This window comes from Vulpes lagopus, chromosome 3 (genome assembly GCF_018345385.1).
Source record: "Vulpes lagopus strain Blue_001 chromosome 3, ASM1834538v1, whole genome shotgun sequence".
NCBI lineage: Eukaryota > Metazoa > Chordata > Mammalia > Carnivora > Canidae > Vulpes > Vulpes lagopus.
The window spans coordinates 135,906,544-135,927,602 of NC_054826.1; the positions used below are offsets into that span (position 1 = coordinate 135,906,544).

Consider the following 21,059-nt stretch of genomic DNA (forward strand, 5'->3'; position numbering starts at 1 on the left):
TGTCTCCCCTTAGCACCACTTTTGCTGCATTCCATAGTTTTGGTACATTGTTTCATATTCAGTTGTAAGTATTTTCTAATTTCCCATGTGATTTCTTTTTTCACCTATCAGTTGTTCAAGAATGTTGCCTAATATTAATGGTAAAGTGAATTTTCCAACTTTCCTTCTGTTAATTGATTTCTAACTGAATCCTACTGTGTTAGACAACTACTTTGTATGCCTCTTTTCATAAACCTACTGAAACTTAATTTGTGGCTTGATATAAGGTCTTAGAAAATGTCTCATTTGCTTTTGGGAAGAATGTGTATGCTGCTGTTCTTAGGTAGTGTTCTGTATATGTTAGATGTTGTGAATCTATTGTTTGTGTCATCTATTACCTTCTCTTCTATCTCAGTATATCCATGATCATAAAAGGAGTACTAAAGCTTTGAAGTATTATTTAAAATTGCCTATTTCACTCTTCAATTCTTCAGTTTTGCTTCGTATTTCATTCATTTCATATTCATTGGGCACATAAATGTTTACAATTTATGTATTTATAGATTTACAATTTGTTTATAATTCATAAATACATTATTTTGCTGTAATGAAACTTTTATTAAAATCTTGTCTCTTGCAATCTTTTCGATTTAAACTCTTCTGTCTGATATCAAGTAAAACCACCCCTGCTTTCTTTTGATTACTCTCTGCATGCAGTAACTTTTCCTATCTTTTCACTTTTTTAAAAAACTTTTTTCCATCCTTACACTTTAAATCTGTCTTTCCATCTAAAGTGTTTCCTGTGGACAGCATGTAGGTGAATTAAGTATCTTCATACATTCTGCCAATTGTTTTGATCAAGGAGTTAAATTCATTTATACTTACTTAAAATGAGAGATTCATGCCAATTTGCCTGTTTTCTATATGCTCTATAGCTTTTTTGTTCCTCACTCCCTGCCTTATAGTCTTATGCTGAGTTAACTTTTTCGTTGTGACATGTTTACTTTCTCATTCATTTCCTTCCGTGTTTATTCTGTAGCTCTTTCATTTGTGGTTATCATGAGGTTTAGGTTTAGCAACCCTAAAGCTTTAACACTTAACTTTAATATACAAAAACTCTGACTTAACTGATCTCCTCACTTCTTTTCATTGTTGAAGTCCCCCAAATCACAACTTCATATATGTGTATCCCAAAACATAAAACTAATTATTTTAAATGTCATTAGTCTCAAATTATGTAGAAAACAACAGATAAAGTTACTAGCCACAATCACAATTCTGACTTAAAAACTAATAATTGTTTAAAAATGTATTAGCCTCTTCAGTCATGTAGAAAACAGGTGTAGTTATAAACCCCTATTACGATATTAACTTTTATAACTGCCCATATATTTCCTTTTATTGAGATCTGTATTTCTCCAAACATCTTTGAATTACTGTCATGTCCTTTAAGTTCACTCTGCAAGACTCCCTTGAGTATTTCTTGCAGAACTGATGTGATGTTCACAAACTCTCAAACTTTTTTTGAAATTATCTTAATTTCTCCCTCACTTTTGAAGAATGGTTTTGCTTATAGGATTCCTGGTTGACAGTTTTTTTTTTTTTTTTTCACTTTGTAACTATCATCCCATTTCCTTCTAGTTCTCCAAAGTTTGTGATGGAAAAAAAAAAATCTCCTGATAATCTCATTAAGTATCCCCCTGTATGTGACAATTCAATTATTTCTTGCTGTTTTCCAGATTCTTTGTCTGTTGAATGTCTGAGTACAGTGTGTCTTGATGTGGGTTTCTGAGTTCATCCTACTGGAAATTTGTTGAGCTTCTTGGATCTCTATATTCATAATTTTCATCAGATTCAGAAAATTCCCATTATCTTTTCAAATATTCTCTTTCTCTCTCCTTTTGGGACTCCTGCACAACGTGTACACATCTGCTTGATGGTGTCCCATAAGTCCCTCAGCCTCTGTTCACCTTTCTTCAATCTTTTTTGCTTCTGTTCTTCAGACTTAATAATGTCGTCTCTTTCTTCTGCCTACTCATATCTTTCTTGGAGCCCTTCTAGTGATTTTTTTTTCATTTATTTTTCAGCTACAGAATTCCTTTTGCTTTTTTAGCTTTCTGAACATCTTTCTGTAGTCTTCTGAGTATCTTTATACATTGTTTTAAAGTCTCTTTGTCAGGACACCTGGGTGGCTCCATGGTTGAGCATCTGTCTTTGGCTCAGGTCATGATCCCAGGGTCCAAAGATTGAGTCCCAAGTCGGGCTCCCTGCACAGAGCCTGCTTCTCCCTCTGCCTGTGTGTATCTCATGAATTAAAAAAATAAAATCTAAAAAAAAAAAAAAAAGTCTATGTGTCTAGTAAATGCCACCAGGTCTATTTCAGGTAGTTTTTGTTTCCCATTTGAATGGGTCATATATTCCTGTTTTTGTTATGGTTTTCTGCTGAAAGTGACATTTTAACAATATCTTAATCCTAGAAATCAGATTTTTTTTTTCTTTTCCCGGGGTTTGCTGTTTTGGGTTATTTTTTTAGAGAGAGAGAGTGCACACATATGCCTTCCCATGAGTGGGGGAGGGGGCTGAGGGAGAAGACTCCTAAGCAGGCTTCACCCCCAGTGTGGATGGAGCCTGATACAAGGCTCGATCTCAGGAGTCTGAGATCATGAACTGATCAAGAATGAGATGCTTAACCAACTGAGCCACCCAGGCACCCTATTGTTTGCTGGTTGTTTTTTTCCCCTCTGTGCTAACGATCATCAAAGGTATAAAACCCAAGTTCTCAGATCTTGTTTGGATCATTCCCTGGACATTCATGTTCAATTTCTAATTTTTCCCATATGTGCAGTTGTTTTTGAATGGCCTGGCCTTTAATGTCTGGCCCCCAAAAGAAAAAAGGAACTGAAAGGAAATAAAGGGGATGTCAGTCCTTTTATACCCTTGGAAGTCACTTCACAAAGTGTAGGGGTGTGTTGTTACAATGGAAAGAGGTAGAACCACCATGGTTTCCCACTTTTCACCTCTGTAATCGAATGCAGAAGTCAGCTATCAGCACGGATTCCCAATATTTGGAGTTGAAGGTTCTTTTTGCCTACCCTGGCTCCTATGGGCTGTACGCAAGCTCTTTAAGGAACACACACAGTTGCCTGCTACATGGCTGAAGTTGGGAAATTGGTAGCTGCTGTGTTAAGGGCCAAATTTGAATGAAATTAACAACTTACTGTCCAAGCTTTTCCCTTTTGAATTGCAAAGCCTTAATATGACTCCAATTCCAAAATAATTACATCAAATAAATTCTACCACTGCAATTGTCATCTAGGTGGGTTAATGGATTCCTGACACTTCCTATGCCATGTTCCCAGTACCCTTTCACGTACAAGTTTTTTTTTTTTTTTTTTTAATTGTTCCTCTTAAATACTCTGAAGTGTGATAGCTAGGTCACACATAAGTGTCATATTTAACCTTTTAACCTTAACAAACTTCTTCAATCTGGTTTTCAAAGCAGCTGTACCATTTTGTACTTCTATTAGCAATGTATGAAAACTGTAGTGCTCCATTCTTGACAAGTGTTGGTACTGTCAGAATTCATTTTAAGGCATTCTGATAGGTGAGTAGTGCTGTATTATTGTGGCTGTTTTACATTTGTCTAAGGACTAATGGGCTAGGGCATCTTGTCACGTGCTTATTGGCTATCTCTAAGTCTTTGGTAAATTATATTCAAATTTATTTTCCTTTTTATTTTCGGAGTTTTGAAAGTTCTTTATATATTCTGGATAAAATTGAAACACATACTTTGCAAAGATTTTTCCCACTGTGTGATTTGCGTTTTCAATTTACTAGGGTCTTCTGAAAAGTTCAAGGTTTTTATTTGATGAAGGCACATTTATTTTTAATGGTGTAGTATATAAGAACTTGTCTAGGGTTATGCAGACTTTATCCTGTTTTTTTTCTCCCTCGGATTCTATACTTTTACACTTTATACTTAGGACTACGACTCATTTTTGAAAGTTTTTGCATGAGAGCAACATACTGGTTTTTTTCATTTTTTTTTTTTTTTAGCATATAGATATCCAATTACTCTAGCATCATATGTCGAAATGACTATCCTTTCTCCAATTGCCTTGTCACTTTTGTAAAAAAATATTGTTCTTGTGTGGGTTTATTCCTGGATTTTTACATTCCAGTGTTCTGTGTGTCCATCTCTGTCAATACCAAATCCATTTGATTACTCTAGCTTTGTAGTAAGTCTTAGAATTAGGTAGTCTAAGTCGTCCAATTTTTTTTTTTCTTTCAAAATTGTGCTGCCTATTCTCGTTGTTACTTTTCCAGAAAAATTTAATTCAGCTTGGCAAAAGCAAAATACTATACTGCTAAGATTTTTAAATAGTAATGAGTCAATTTGGAAAAATTGATATTCTTAAAAATCCTGAGTTTTCTGACTCATACACAGTATCTCTCCCACTTAGATCTTCTTCATCTTTCATTATCAAAATTGGTGAAGGGGTGTCAGGTCTAGTACACATTTTGGTAGACTAGGTTTGTTTTGGTATTACTGCAAGTACTATTTTTAGAAAAAAATTTCAATATCCAGTTATTGTTTTTTTATTTTGCAACCTTGCTTACCTCACTTACTAGTTATAGGAGTCATTTTAATTCTTTGGGATTTTCTACATAAACAATTGCCATCTCTGAATGGGGACAATTTTACATCTTCATTTCCAATTACAATGGCTTTTCGTTTTATGTACTGGCTGTCAGTAGATGTTGAATAGGAGGGATTAGTGTGCACTTTCTTAACTTGCTCTCAATTTTGGAGAAAAACATTCCATTTTTAACCATTAGGATAGCTGTAAGTTTTGTAAACACTATTTACCAGATTAAGAAAGCTTTCTTCCATTCTTGTATTATTGAGTTATTAGGAATGTTTATCAAATGCTTTCATTTATTAAAATGATCATATGCTTTTTCTTCCTTAGTCTGTTGCTATGGATTACATTTGATTTTCAAAGGTTGGACTAGCCTGCATATCCCAATAAAAACTGCATTTGATCATGATTCATAATATGCTTTCCACATATTACTCAATTCAACTTAATATTTTGATGGGATTTTTACATTTATTTTCATGAGAAATAGTTTTCTTGTGTCTTACCTTATTTCAGCATCAGGGTACAGGACTCATAAAATGAATTTGGAAGTACTGTCTTGTAGAATTGTTGGTTTTTTCATTTAATGTTTAGCAAAATTCACCAGTGAAAGTATTTGTCTAGCCCTTAAGTTTTCTTTGCAGGAAGATTTTTAACTACAAAGTAAATTTATTAAGTAGGCATAGCATTGTTCAGGTTACCTACTTCTCAAACAAGCTTTGGTAGTTTGTCACTTTTATGGTATTAGCCCATTTCATCAAAGTTAGAAATTTATATAAATATATTTGTTCAAAATATTCCAAATATTTCCTTACAATTTTAGGGGCGTTTTTTTTTTTCTTTGCATCTGGCTAGAACTTTTTCAACGTAATCAATCTTTTCAGGAACTAGTTTTATTTACAATATTTTCTACTGTTCTGGTTACAACAAATTCATTGACTTATGCTTTACTTCCTTTTTCTGTTTGCTCTGGGTTTAATTTGCTCTTCTTTTTCTAGTTCCTTAAAGTTGAATCAGCAATCTGCGACTTTTCTAATATAAGCAAATTCCCTTTAAACACTCCTTTGGTGTATTCCATAAATTTTTGATGAATTTTCACTTTAATCCACTTTAAAAACTTTCTAATTTCCCTTAAGAATTCTGCCCTGATTCATGTTATTTAGAAATATTATTTAATATTCATAAATTTAAACATTTTTCAAATGTATTACTGACACCTAATTTATAATTTAGTTCAGCTAAGGTCAGAGAACATATGATCTGAAATTGTTAATGTCTTATGGTACCAAATCATGTATTCACCATTTAATTCTTGGGTGGAAGAAAATCTTCCTATTTTTATCCAAAAAGACAGATACACATACAGTTCAAAATAAAAAAAATACACTGTGATATTAAAATTTCATGTAGAGCAACTAGTGAAAAAAATTCTAAAAATGTTCCTTTGGGGAGGGCAATATGAAAACATAGCTGCAAAACACTGGATTAGAGGTGTTCCACTATTTTATTTTCATTCAAGTTGTGATTTATGTCATACAGAAAAATTTATCAGCCCCCCAAAAATTATCAGCCCCATTTCCCAAGACCCAGATTTAATGTTAACATTTTATCAAAATATCCTTCAAATAATTTTTTAAAAGAAATGTACAATATATACAGAGCTGCCCACTCAAACCTCAATCTTTCTTTCCCTTCCATCCATTTCTTACACAGCAAGTATTAAATGTCTCCATAAACAATATTTAATGGTACTTTGTATATCTTTTTCTAAGCTCTGAGAAGCCTCATACAATAATCTCTTGTTCAGACTTTCTTCTTGAACTCTTAAGATTTTCAAGTATCCTGGTAGATAAGTGCTACATCATTTGAAAAAATTAAAATTTCTTCTGTGTAGTCAAATACCTTTTCTCATTTCAGTTGATGTAATGTTTTAGTAGATATAACTCCTTTTAATCAGATGTTCTGAAGTTTTGTTTGATCCCCTAGCTTCACCTCAAGCCATTAAAGCTTATGCTTGTTGAGTACAGGGTGTCTCTTTCCTAGTATTTTTTTCTTTTTCAAAATTTAGTGAGTTTTATTTGTTTAGATTACCTACTGGCCTTTATGTGAATGCTATACCTCTACAATAGTTTACTTTTAGGAAATGTCAAAGTAGGATATAAAGTAGCTTAAGTTCTTGGAGTGAGAACACTATTCTTCCAGGAATTATCAGTTCTCTTAAGTGATGTGGTTGGCTCTCATCAATCCTAAACAATCATTTAAGGTCAATATTTTTTGTTTCATATGAATTAATAAGTTATAAATATAACCAAGTATTTTATTAACTTACAGATAAAGTTTATTAAAAAACTCCATTATTCATAATAGAAGTATTCTCTTCTTTATAGAGTGGTTAAGATCAAATTGCTACAAGTACTCAGTACACTGCCTTTGAATTTTAGGTGCTTAATAAATATTTTCCCTTACTTTCTTTAAAAGCCTTGATATTTCTTGATACTGATTTTAAAGGAGTTTCATTTGCATAGCAAATACTTTCCAAATCATCTAAAGCAGCAACCTGAATGCTAATGCCTTTTGTTTGATTTATCTAATCAGTATTATGCTGATTCTATTCATGTTACTAACAGTATAGGAGACAGAGCCATGCTACCCTGGGATGAAGAGCACTTGCATTATTCTCACAATTACTTCTTAAATTTTACACTATACGTGCCTTACTTGCCTCATACCATTCCCAGCTCTTATAGAAGGCACAAGTGAAAAACCACTACATGGAAATATGTGTTTTATATATTATATACTTTAGTATCACATTTGTTTTTGGTTGTGTAGTACCTACTTTCTCTTAATAGCTCTATGCTTTTCCTTTGGGGAACAAGGCCTTTCTCTCACTTCACGTGGTCCATATGAAACTTCACTCCTTATACCATAAGGGTGACCATATATGACCCATAGTTAGCCTATGCCAAATCCCTCCAGCAAAAGGAAAAAAAAAAAAAAAGTTATTTCAAGTTTACTTCATTTAAACTAAAAAAAAAAATCCATGATACACTAGCTGTTAGGGCTTATGCTGTTGGTTTAAACTATTAGCACTTCTCCATGATGAATTTTAAAAAAAAACTGATAATGAACTGTCATCCTAATTATCAGGATAATGTTTATTAGCAGCACCAGGCATAGCTCTACCTAGTTTAAAAAAAAAAAAAAAATCTGTACAAGCCCTGGAAATTCCTCTAATTGGATCTATTTGGGTCACATTCTCAATTTATGAAATAGAGTGGAATGGTTTTGCATTATTCACGAATAGTTAATTCCTAGACACCAACATTCTTACCCTTGTCAAAGTTTCATGGTCCAATTGTGCCAAGGAAATGTAGCGGCTGAGCACAGACAGTCCCAAATGTGCCACTTTGGCATAGTGATTAAGAATGCTCTTCCCCTTCCCACTTCATTTCCAGAAAGCAGGAAATAAATCTCCCACGTGAAAGGCACTCTCCCTAAGATATCCTTATCACAAGACAGGAAACTCAGAGGTAAGAACGTTATATAAATAAGCCTATTAATTTTAATAATTTATAATCTTAGTCCAAATTGTTTAAAATCCTTTACTATGTAAAGCTCCCAAACAAATTTTCTTTATCCTGTCAATTCCTCGTTATGTCTCATATTGGAGTAGGCAGTTAGGCTCTAATAAAATACTTGGAGGCCAGCTATTAAGAAAGTCAGAGGCCTGTCCTGGTAGCATTCTACAAGAAACCTGATCAAATCAGGCCCAAGATGATGGATGTCATGACAAGAAACCCTTGACCAGGTCAGGCTCGGTGGAGCAGTGGTTTAGCACCGCCTGCAGCCCGGGGTGCGATTCTGGAGACCCGGGATCGAGTTCTACATCGGGCTTCCTGCATGGAGCCTGCTTCTCCCTCTGCCTCTCTCTGTCTCTGTATCTCTCATGAACTAATAAATAAAATCTTTTTTAAAAATAAATAAATAAAACTCTTAAAAAAAAAAAAAAGATACCCTGACCAAAATAGGAAGAGAAAGTACAAAACCCTGCTTCCTGCTCTAAGTAATAAATATTCCACCCTCTAGTTAACAATGGTCAATAAAAGAACCTTCAGGGCATGCAGTTCTTGCTCTCTCGAGGCCCCCTGCTCTCATATCTCTAGAGTGTACTTTTCATTTATTAAACTTTCGCACTTATGTCACTTATTCACTGCTACATGTCTGTCCTTGAATTCTTTCTCAAGACGTGAATTTTTTTTTTGAGAGAGAACTTTTAATGACTCTTTCTAGATGGGCTGGGTTGAGGACTCAGGGCCCAGGGTCTCCCCAGTTCACCTGTCTAAAATGTATACAATAAAAGCACAAGACTTGGACGTTTCGTTGAGACTATTTATATTAGGCCTCCATGTGCATGTAATTATAGTATGTTTTTTCCTACTATTAATCTGTCCTATGTCAATTTAATTCTTAGACCAGTTAGAAGAATCTTGAAGGAAATTTCTTTCAGCCCTAACAGTTGGCTAGTTGGCAGGATAAACTTCAAATGGCTAAATACTGCTCACCCTGAGATCGCTGTAGTTAAGAAATACTGGGACATTTGACAAATAGCTAGCAAAAAGTATGATTTCTTACCATGTCACACTCCTGGAAATTGTCTGCAAGACCTAGTGGTACAAGAGTGTTTTTTCTTTTTAAATTAAGATGAGCAGAAAATATTTTTGGAAATAGTTCCTTTGGCTCAGCATCTCTGATCAATTTGGTAATCTTGGTTTTATTGATCCATTTCCACCCAGAGATGATCACTATTTTTGTCTTTTGTGTTGTTATAAAAAGGAATTACTATAGGGAAAGAATACCAGCATAGACCCTTATATGCCTGCTGTTCAAACTAACATTATAGACTGCTGAGTTCATGGTTCTTATCAGACTAGTATGTTCCCACAAACCTTCCTGTGGGTCATGAAATCTGGATAAGGTTTTTCCTTGTCCTGAGAACTTGCTTTGTGACCAGTGAGAATATCATCTGGTCTCCACCAGGCAGATAGTGCACTTACTGGGATACACCTTGGTACCTAAAGTTGCTAGCAGCACTCTTTGTCCAGCCATGCCAGTTCTCAGAAAGGTAAATAAGAGGTACCAGTCCATAAGGGACTTTTATGCTCTCAAACTTTGTTGCCTATTAGTACTGAAAAGTCCCATTCCAGTAGCACCCACCTTATGTCACACATTAGTAGATCTGCGACAGGAGGCATTTCAGGATTTTTTGGGTAATCAGACACGATTTTCAATAACCCATACTTACTGCTTGTGTAACAAAGGCTTTTGCTTTCTTAAGACTATTTTTGGGAGTAAACTTTTGGATCATGGGGACTGTATCATCCACGTCCTCTCTAGGGATGCCTCTTACTTCCATGGTCTAAGCCTAGAAACTTGCTTTTGGGTCTTTCCAAAAAAAATGGCATACTGGTTTGAGTTGTTATTAAAATGAGTAAATCCGAGGAGACTGGCAAGATGGCAAAAGAGCAGGAGTCCTCAACTCACCTGGTCCCACACTTACCTAGATAACTTTCAAAACATCCTGAATACCTATGCATTCACTGTGAGATGTAAAGAGAGAACAGCTGGAATGCTACCAAGAGGAAAGCTTTTGCTTCTAAAAACTTTTGAAGGCAAAAAAAAAAAAAAAAAAGTGGCGGAGGGGAACCGTGACTAGCATGGCTGAAGTGGAGTGGCAAGTGCTTTCAGGGAACAAAAGCCCGGACCGTACAAACAGAAACTTAAAAATCCACGCCTGAGTGTTACCTGACGAAAAGCGCATAGCAGGAAAATGGGCAGAATTGCAGGAGAGCCAGTGAAGTATCAAGATTCTCGGAGACACTGTAAGACTGGGGCATCCAGGAAAAAGCTCACCCCAAACTGTGGTCCAATCTCAGTAAAGGGCTGGAGTGCCACCCCTCCGGGGCATTTGCAGAAGTAAACCGGTTACTCCTGGAGTTCCCTTTACCCTAGAGCCCAGCAACGATGGAGATGGCTGTCCTCCATTCCCTTCGGGAGAGGCAGACCCTAGGAGTATGGATTCAATGGCACAGAGCCCTCGATTTGAGGGCACCAAAGTGGACAAAGCTGGCTATCCTCCGTTTCCCCTGGGACAGGTGGAACTGGGGAGGGCATAGGAAAGCAAGAACTCTCCTGCCACTGGGCACCCCGCAAGCTGTGCAGATCAGAGGACCCACACCTGCCCCCAGGAGCAGCTAGGCCAGTGTGGACTGGAAGACTGAAGTTAATTACTCTTGGAAACTCCACACCAGAACAGGATCTCTTGCTGCCACCAATTTTTTTCCTCTTCAAGTCACCTTGCATCTGGGAGAGGAGGGGCATCTATGGAACAAACGCCCCACATGATACACAGCTCATACTGAGCCCAGCACCTGGCAAGGGGCAGGGCATCTCCACCCAGGCACAGACACTTGAGAATCAGCACAGCAGACCCTCCCCCAGAACTGCAGAAAGTACAAGGGAAAAGCAAGTTTACTAAAGAAACAGCACTGGAAAGCTCCAGGACTATGGGAAAATAGTATATAGAACCTTGAGGGCCCTTCCCCCCCCCATTATGACTCAATTTTTTTATCAGGCTAAAAATTTCCAATATATTTTCTCTTTTCCCATCTTAACTACAATATTTTACCAACTCTGCATTTTTAATTTCTTTTCCTTTTTGACTTTCATATTTCTACAATTATGTATCTTATATTTATTTTTCACTTCTGGATTCCCTTCAACATATTCAATTTAATTTTGGTAGATATACCAGATATGGCTTTTTTGTTTTTGTTTTTTCTGTCTTGTTTTCTGATGGTGAAGTTTAGTACCTTCTAACACAGGACCAAAACACACACAGAACCAAGTGGAACACCACGCTGGTTCATTCTCTGAGATTAAATTCTCTGTTCCTTCCCATTTTGCCTCCTTCTTTATCTTGTTTATGTTTTTGTGGTCAATGTAAGGGCTTTCTTATAAGTATTGCTGGTTTATATAAATTTGGGATTGAGCATCTTCTAACATGCAAAACAGAACACAATTGGAACCCAGAGGATCACCCTCTAGATCCCCTCAGGGAGACTACATTCATTCTCCACTACCACTTCCTCACCACAACCATCTCCCCCCATTTTTGCTTTTTCTCCTTTTTTTTTTTTTTTTTAATTCTTACTACTTTTTCACTTTAGTGGTTCTTTTATTTTCTTCTGTTCTTCTTTTTCTTTTATTTTCTGGTCTCTGATCTCTTCGGAATCATCTAGGGTGTATTTTACGTAGGTCGTGGTTGGTATTTTTTGACTCAGGTCACTCATACACTCTGCACTGGACAAAATGACTAGAAGGAAGAATTCACCACAAAACAAAGAACCAGAAGCAATACTCTCTGCCATAGAATTACAGAATGTGGATTTCAATTAGATGTCAGAAATTCAATTCAGAAGCACAATCATAAAGTTACTGGTGGCTCTGGAAAAGAGCATAAAGGACTCCAGAGACTTTTTGTTACTGAAGAACTGAGATCTAATCAGGCCAAAATTAAAAATAGTTTAACTTAGATGCAATCCAGACTGGATGCTCTGCTAGGGTTCCTGAGTTAGAAGAGAGAGTGAGTGACAAAGAAGACAAGTTGATGGAAAGGAAGGAAGTAGAGGAAAAAACAGAAAAACAATTAAGAGCCCACGAGGAAAGGCTTAGGGAAATAAATGATAGCCTGAGAAGGAAGCTTATACATCTAATTGGGATTCCAGAAGAGGCTGAGAGAGGACCACAAAGTATATTTGAAGAAATCATAGCTGAGAACTTCCCTAATCTGTGGAAGGAAACAGGCATTCAGATCCAAGACACAGAGAGGACCCCCACCAAAATCAATAAAAAACATTCAACACCTTGACATTTAATAGTGAAACTGCAAATATCAAAGATAAAGAGTAAATTCTTAAAGCAGCTCAAGACAGGAGATTATTAACTTATATGGGGAGAAATATCAGATTAACTGCAGACCTATCAAAGGACACCTGGCAGGCCAGAAAGGGCTGCATGATATATACAGGGTACTAAATAAGAACATGTAGCCAAGAATACTTTATTCAGCAAGGCTGTCATTCAGAATAGAAGGAGAGATAAAGAGCTTCCAGGATAGGTAGAAACTGAAAGAATATGTAACCACCAAACCTGCTCTGCAAGAAATATTAAGGGGGACCTTGTAAGCAAAGGAAGGAGCCCAAAGAAACAATCCACAGAAACAGAACAGTATAGGTAATACTATGACACTAAATTCGTATCTTTCAAAAGTTACTCTGAACATGAATGGACTAAATGATCTCATCAAAAGACACAGGGTATCAGACTGGATAAAATAGCAAGACCCATCTATATGCTGTCTTAACGAGACTCATTTTAGACCTAAGGACACCTCCAGCCTGAAAATGAAGGGGTGGGAAACCATTTACCATTCAAATGGGCCTCAAAAGAAAGTTGGGGTAGCAATCCTCATATTAGATAAATTAAAGTTTATCCCAAAGACTGTAGTAAGAGATGAAGAGGAACACTACATCATACTTAAAGGGCCTATCCAACAAGAGGACCTAAAAATCACGAATATTTATGCACCTACTGTGGGAGCCAAGTATATCAATCAATTAATAACCAATGTAAACAGATTACTTAGATAATAACACAGTAATAGGAGATTTCAACATGGCATTTTCAGCAAAGGAGAGATATTCTAAGCAGAACATCACCAAAGAAACAAGGGCCTTAAATGATACACTGGACCAAATGGATTTCACAGATATATACAGGACTTTCCATACGAATGCAACTGAATACATTCTTCTCAAGTGCACATGGAACTTTCTCCAGAATAGACCACATACTGGGTCACAAAACAGGTCTTAACTGATACCAAAAGATTGAGATTGTCCCCTGCATATTTTCGACCATAATGCTTTGAAACTAGAACTCAATCACAAGAAAAAATTTGGAAGAAACTCAAAACTCGGAGGTTAAAGAGCATTCTGCTAAAAGAAGAATGGCTCAACCAGGAAATTAGAGAAGAATTAAAAAGATTCATAGAAACTAATGAAAATGAAGATACAACTATTCAAAATCTTTGGGATACTGCAAAAGCGATCCTAAGAGGGAAATACATTGCAATACAAGTCTCCCTCAAAAAACTCTGAAAAAACTCAAATACACAAACTAACCTCACACCTAAAGGAATTGGAGGAAGAACAGCAAATAAAGCCTAAACCAAGCAGAAGAGAGATGATAAAGATCAGAGCAAAACTCAATGAAGTAGAGACCAGAAAAACTGTAGAACAGATTAACACACCAGGAGCTGGTTCTTGAAAGTCAGTAAGATAGATGAACCCCTAGCCAGATTTATTAAAAAGAAAACATAAAAAACTCAAATTAGTAAAATCACAAACAAGAGTAGAGATCACATCCAATACCAAGGAAATAAAAATGATTTTAAAATGTATTATGAGCAACTGTATGCCAACAAATTACCAATCTAGAAGAAATGGATGCATTTCTGGAAACCCACAAAATTACCAAAGTAGAACAGGAAGAAATAGAAAACCTGAACAGGGCAGTATAACCAGTGAGGAAATTGAAGCCATCAACAAAAACCTCCCAAGACACAAAAATCCAGGGCCAGATGGCTTCCCAGGGGAATTCTATCAAACGTTTAAAGAAGAAGTAATACCTATTCTACAAAGCTGTTTCGAAAGATGAAAGAGACGGAATACTTCCAAACTTGTCCTATGAGGTCAGCACTACCTTGCTCCCAAAACCAGACAATGACTCCACCAAAAAAGGAGAATTATAGACTAATACCCCTGATGGACATGGATGCAAAAATTCTCACCAAGACATAGCCAATAGGATACAACAGTACATTAAAAAGATTATTCACCACAACCAAATGGGATTTATCCCTGGGATGCAAGGGTGCTTTAACACATGTAAAACAACCAACAGGATAGAGCACATTAAGTAAAAGAAAAAACAAGAATCATATGATCCACTCTAGATGCAGAGAAAGCATTTGAAAAAATACAGCACCCATTCCACCACCTATTCTTCAAATGTAGGGATAGAGGGAACATTCCTCAATATCTTAAAAGCCATTTATGAAAGGTCCACAGTAAGTATCATTCTCAATGGGGAAAAACTGAGACCTTTTCCCTAAGATCAGGAACACGACAGGAATGTCCACTCTCACCCCTGCTATTCAACATAGTACTAGAAGACCTAGCCTCAGCAATCAGGCAACAAAAAGAAATAAAAGGCATTCAAATTGGCAAAGAAGAAGTCCAACTCTTCCTCTTCACAGATGACATGATACTGTACATAGAAAACCCAGAAGACTCCACCCCAAGATTGCTAGAACTCATACAGCAATTTGGCCGTGTGGCAGGATACAAAATCAATGCCCAGAAATGCCACTGGGCACACTAACAATGAGACTGAAGAAAGAAATTAAGGAGTCAACCTTATTTACAATTACACCCAAAAGCATAAGATACCTAGGAATAAACCTAACCAAACAGGTAAAGGATCTATATTCTAAACACTACAGAACACTTCTGAAAGAAATAGAGGAAGACATAAAGAGATGGAAAAACAGTCCATGCTCACGGATTGGAAGAATAAATAATGTGAAAATGTCAATGCTACTCAGGGCAATTTACACATTCAGTGCAATCCCTAACAAAATACCATGGACTTTCTTCACAGAATTGGAACAAATCATCTTAAGATTTGTGTGGAATCAGAAAAGACTCCAAATAGCCAGGGGAATATTGAAAAAGAAAACCAGAGCCGGGGGCATCGCAATGGTGGATTTCAGGCTGTATTACAAAGCTGTAGTCATCAAGACAGTGTGGTACTGGCATAAAAACAGACACATAGATCAATGGAACAGAATGGAGAACCTAGAAATGGTCCCTCAATTCTATGGTCAACTAATATTCAACAAAACAGGAAAGACCATCCACTGAAAAAATGACAGTCTCTTCAATAAATAGTGTTGGGAAAATTGGACAGCCATGTGCAGAAGAATGAACTGGACAATTCTCTTATGCCATACACAAAGAGAAACTCAAAATGATTGAAAGATTTGAATGTGAGATAAGTATCCATCAAAATCCTAGAGGAGAACACCAGCAACAACCGTTTTGAACTTGGCCACAGCAATTTCTTGCAAGACACATCTACAAAAGGCAAGGGAAACAAAAGCAAAAATGAACCATTGGGACTTCATCAAGATAAGCTTTTGCACAGCAAAGGATACAGTCAACAAAACTAAGACAACCTACAGAATGGGAGAAGATATTTGCAAATGACCTATCAGATAAAGGGCTAGTATCCAAGATCTATAAAGAACTTACTAAACTCAACAGAAAAGAACAATCCAGTCATGAAATGGGCAGAAGACATGAACAGATAGTTCTCCAAAGAAGACACAGACATGGCCAACAAGCAGGTGAAACAATGCTCAGCATCACTTGCCATCAGGGCAATACAAATCAAAACCACAATGAGATACCACCTCACACCAGTGAGAATGGTGAAAATGAACAAAACAGGAAACAACAAATGTTGGAGAGGATGTGGAGAAAGGGGAATCCTCTTGCACTGTTGCTGGGAATGCGAACTGGTACAGCCACTCTGGAAAACAGTGTGGAGATTCCTCAAGAAGTTAAAAATAAAGTTATCCTACAACCCAGCAATTGCACTACTGGGTATTTACCCCAAAGATACTGATGAAGTGAAATGCTGGGATATGGGCACCCCAAAGATTACAGCATCAGTGTCCACAATAGCCAAACTGTGGAAGGAGCCATGATGTCCTTCGACAGATAAATGGATAAAGATGTGGTCTATATATACAATGGAATATTACTCGGCTATCATAAAGGACAAATACCCACCATCTGCTTTGACGTGGATGGAACTAGAGGGTATTATGCTGAGTGAAATAAGTCAATCAGAGGACAATCATCATATGGTTTCACGCATATGTGGAATATAAGAAATAGTGAAAGGGATTAAAAGGGAAAGGAAGGTAACGGAGTGGGAAAAATCAGAGGGAGACAAACCGTGAGAGACTCCTAACTCTGGGAAATGAACAAAGGGTTGTGGAAGGGAAGAGGATGGGGTAACTTGGTGATGGGGAAGGAGGAGGGCATGTGATGAGATAACCAATGGGCGTTATGCTGTATGTTGCCAAATTGAATTTAAATTAAAAAAATGTAAGAAAAAAAAATTTAGTAAGATCCTACTTATCAACGGTCAGACAATAAATCCTTTAAATTAGCTACACTTCAAAGAAAAAAAATCCTTATACAGAGCTCTCAATTGTCTTATTAGTGTATCTACTAGCCTTAGGGACTCCCTTGACAAGGTGAAAGAACAGAAGTTAGACTTAAGAGAAAAACTGATGTTCACATCCAAGGTAAATTCCCTTCTTAAAAACCAGCTCCATCTGCCTGTTTTAACTTACCCTTCCTTAGAAGATTTAGAGAGCACGCCAGCCTAAACTCTAGATTTAAAGTATACAGATTACTCATGTGAATGCTAAAAACCATGAAGTGAGGGACGTCTGGGTGGCTCAGCGGTTGAGGGTCTGCCTTTGGCCCAGGGCGTGATCCTAGTCCCAGGATTAAGTCCCATATTGGGTTCCCTGCATGGAGCCTGCTTCTCCCTCTGTCTGTGTCTCTGCCTCTCTCTCTCTCTCATGAATAAACAAATAAAACCTTCTTAAAAAAAATAAATAAAATAAAATTCATGAAGTAAATTTAAGAGAAGCACTGAAGACAAGTAATAGGACTTACCTTGCTATTTCTTACAATTCCTACTTTCCAAAGCTCTATAATCAGGCTCTGCCAGTTTTAGGCATTCTTATGCCATGTCCTTTGCAGATGTACCCTGGACCTCCCACCCCCAACCCAGGAGGGAAAAAATTTTGTGTCTCTTGGATAGCAGCGAATCTTATAAATTATAAAGCCCATTTTTACCTCCACTTTCAGAAGTTCCCACCAAATTTACAGAGAAATTGGAAAGATTAGCGGCTTTTCATATCCTCCCCACTACAAAAGAAACAGATGACACTAATTTTTTCTGGCCCTGCTACAAACAAACAGCAAAGGTTGATATTCAGGGGCTAATAGAAGCCAAGACTGGACTGGCTCTTGTTAAAATGCTTTATACAGATTCCTCTTTTTTTTTTTTTTTTTTTACAAAGATATAAACCTTCTGATCTCTACATTAGTTGGAAATCTTGCTCTAAAAAGGCTGATCAATCTCTTGATATTCAGGCTATAAATCAGCTCTTCATGGGAATTAGAAACAACTTTGCTTGGCAAATCTCTACAAAACCAGAAATGCAAATCAAAGCCCCCCACATCTCTATCAATCCCAAAACTTCATCTATTCAGTCTCAAAACACTTATAGATACTATAAAAAAAATCAGGTTACTGAAACAAAATTATCCTGTACTTAAGGAAAGTAAATTCTAAATAGCAATTACCTTATAATTCTTAGGAAAAAAAAAAAAAACACACAACTTATAATACATTCTTTCTCTGTCCCTTAAAGTTATAAATCTTCTATCTCTGAAGTATAAACACAGCCCATAATTGCTTGAGTAAAAGAAAAAAAGATGGTCTTTTTAAAAAATACGAACTGCAAAAGGTTCTCTTGCCCTTTTTCTCCTCAAATATTAATAACAGTACGATTTCTGCATCTGTCAGTATGTCTATTGTGGATATTAGGCATTTTTCCACCTCTGGTTAGAACTGCTAAAATTAATTTGTAAAAGAGTTCTATTTAATTGGCTTAAAGAAAATTAAGCACAGTTTTGAATTCATAAAATTTTTCAAAAATAAAAAAAGAAACTCAATTCAGTGAATTTCAAGTTCCTGTGTGCTAGGAAAATATTCAGTATTAAAGCTAACAACGTTGTTGGTTTAATTAAAATAGACATGTCCTTAGAGTTATCAGCATTAAAATAATACTTTTATTCTGCCTGGGTTTACTGAAAGTTAAGTTCAAATTATCTCTAGCAAAATTTGTCAACCCCAAACAAAACAAATTTACAATAATGTCTGACTTTCTCTGATGTCTCATCAAGTTTTTGTGGGTAACCTACACATAACTGCTAAGAACAAGTAAATTAAGTAGATGTAAAGGTTTTGGGTAAACTTTTAAAATATGAATCTCAAATCTTTTCAGTAATCTGAAACCTAAAAGTTTTACTAAGTGATAAGTTAAATTCATGGAATTTATTTATTAGACATAAATCACTTCCAAATATGATAAAAACCCAAACATTAACTATTGAACATAATAGGTTCAAATCTGGCTTCATAACTGAAGAGAAACTAAAGATAAATTTGGATCTGATAGTAAATATTTTCTTGTGCTTTACTGAAAGATTTATTGGAAGAAGCACATATCTGGAAATTATGAATTATATCTCATGTCAATTTAATTTTTAGACTAAAGAACCTTGAATAATCAAGGAAAATTTTCCTCCCTCAGACCAAGAGAAGTGCTGGTCATCACAGTGGAAAAATAACTGAAATCTTGTCTGAGACACCAAAATCTTTATACCACCTTTGGAATTAGTATGAGCTGAGAACCAACCACAACCATCACAAGAGCTAATATTTACTAAAGAACTTGACTACACACACTTACACACATTATCATACTTGTTTTAAGTATTTTACATTCATCAAATCATATTTACAATAACCCTAAGATAAGTATCATGATTATCTCCTTGGGCACTGACAGAACTTGCCCAAGGCCACAAAGCAATAAACCTTAGAAACAAGATCTAATGTTAGAATCTACACCTACAAAACCACTGTCATACACTAGTTTTCAGTAAATTAGGCTGAATTTCTTGTCTCTGTAGAAAGAGGGAGACACATAGGGATTTTATAAACTGATATTTTTAAATACGGGTTTTGGCATACCTAACAGAATTACATGTTCTAAGGAATAATTTTATTTAGATCTTGGCTCACTATTCCTGTCATAATTCTTAATAATTTCAAAATCCACTTAGATGATCCTTTTAATACTCAAGTTTCTCAATTTCTTTAATTTCAGCTCTTTCCATGACTCTTTTCACTCAACTACCATGTTCACACCCTGGAACTTAGAGTCATTAATTACTGTATTCTCTCTTTGTCAATTTGTCACCTTATTCTCTTATTTCAATCTCCCAAATTTCTACATCCTATCTCTAGTAAATAATTCCAATACATCTTCAATCATACTGCAATCTATAACTGATGATTATCATTTCTCCACTGTATCTCAACCTTCATTTTCTCACCTTGCTCTTTACCCAGACCTCTTGTCTTTTCTTTATAATCATTCTCTTGAATACATCAACACCTTTTCCTTTCTCCCACTTTGTTGTCTTCATCTAGGTAAACTCCAACTTTGATTAAATTCAACTGTCTACTCAGTGATAGCATCAAGGCTAAACATAACTGGAGAAAAACACAAACTAATTTGTCTACTATCACTTAAATTAACAACAGACTTTAATGACCACTTTAAGTATTGTCTAGCCATCTTGTAAGAATGTCTTTACCACTTTCCCAAGTATCTATTTTACACTTTCTTTTCTTTCCTCAATCCAACACTCCTTCCCTCTGTGACCTTGCTTGTGTTTCACTGAAAAAAATGTAAGTTTTACATGCTCCTACTATGTACCTAGCAAACTACAAATATCTAGACCTACACAATCTGTCCTTTCTCCCATTGCTATTGTGAGCCGTTTACATGCCCATCTTCAAAATTATGAGCCGTTTACATGCCCATCCCAGGGTCCTGGGATCAAGTCCCACATCAAGCTCCCCACAAGAAGCCTGTCTCTCCCTTTGCCTATGTGTCTGCCTCTCTCTCTGAGTCTCTCATGAATAAATAAAATCTTTAAGAAAACCCCAAAACACACACACAAAAAAGCCTTTTTGATACTGTATGTCCCTGAGAGCAAGGCTGCTCTCTAACACGGTTGTCTTCAATTCTCACTATATTAAATTCCTAATATTTTCTTTAATATCTCCTCTCATTTCTTCCATCCATCAAACCAGTTTGTCAAGGAGAGGTCTGTCAAGAACAGATCTGACATATTTCACCACCCCTTCCTACTTGAGATATTTTCATTTGGTTTCTACCTATTCCTCAGTCTATATATTGACATCTAAAAATGAGCTGTTACAGGATTCACTTCTTCATACTCCTAATTACTATCTTTAAAATTCCCAATTTCCTTATTTCACAATGCTATGAGGAAAAAGCTGTGATTCACAACAGCATTCCAACAAAGACAAAATCTTTGGGCATTGATTCTGGTGAAATTA

The 21,059-nt window shown here is 36.1% G+C and overlaps 1 protein-coding gene across 1 annotated transcript in view; it reads right to left on the reverse strand.

Moving 5' to 3' along the window:
- LOC121486932 (pancreatic alpha-amylase) overlaps window positions 1-21,059 on the reverse strand; it is a 72,457-nt gene that overhangs the window by 50,626 nt on the left and 772 nt on the right. The window lies entirely within an intron of this gene.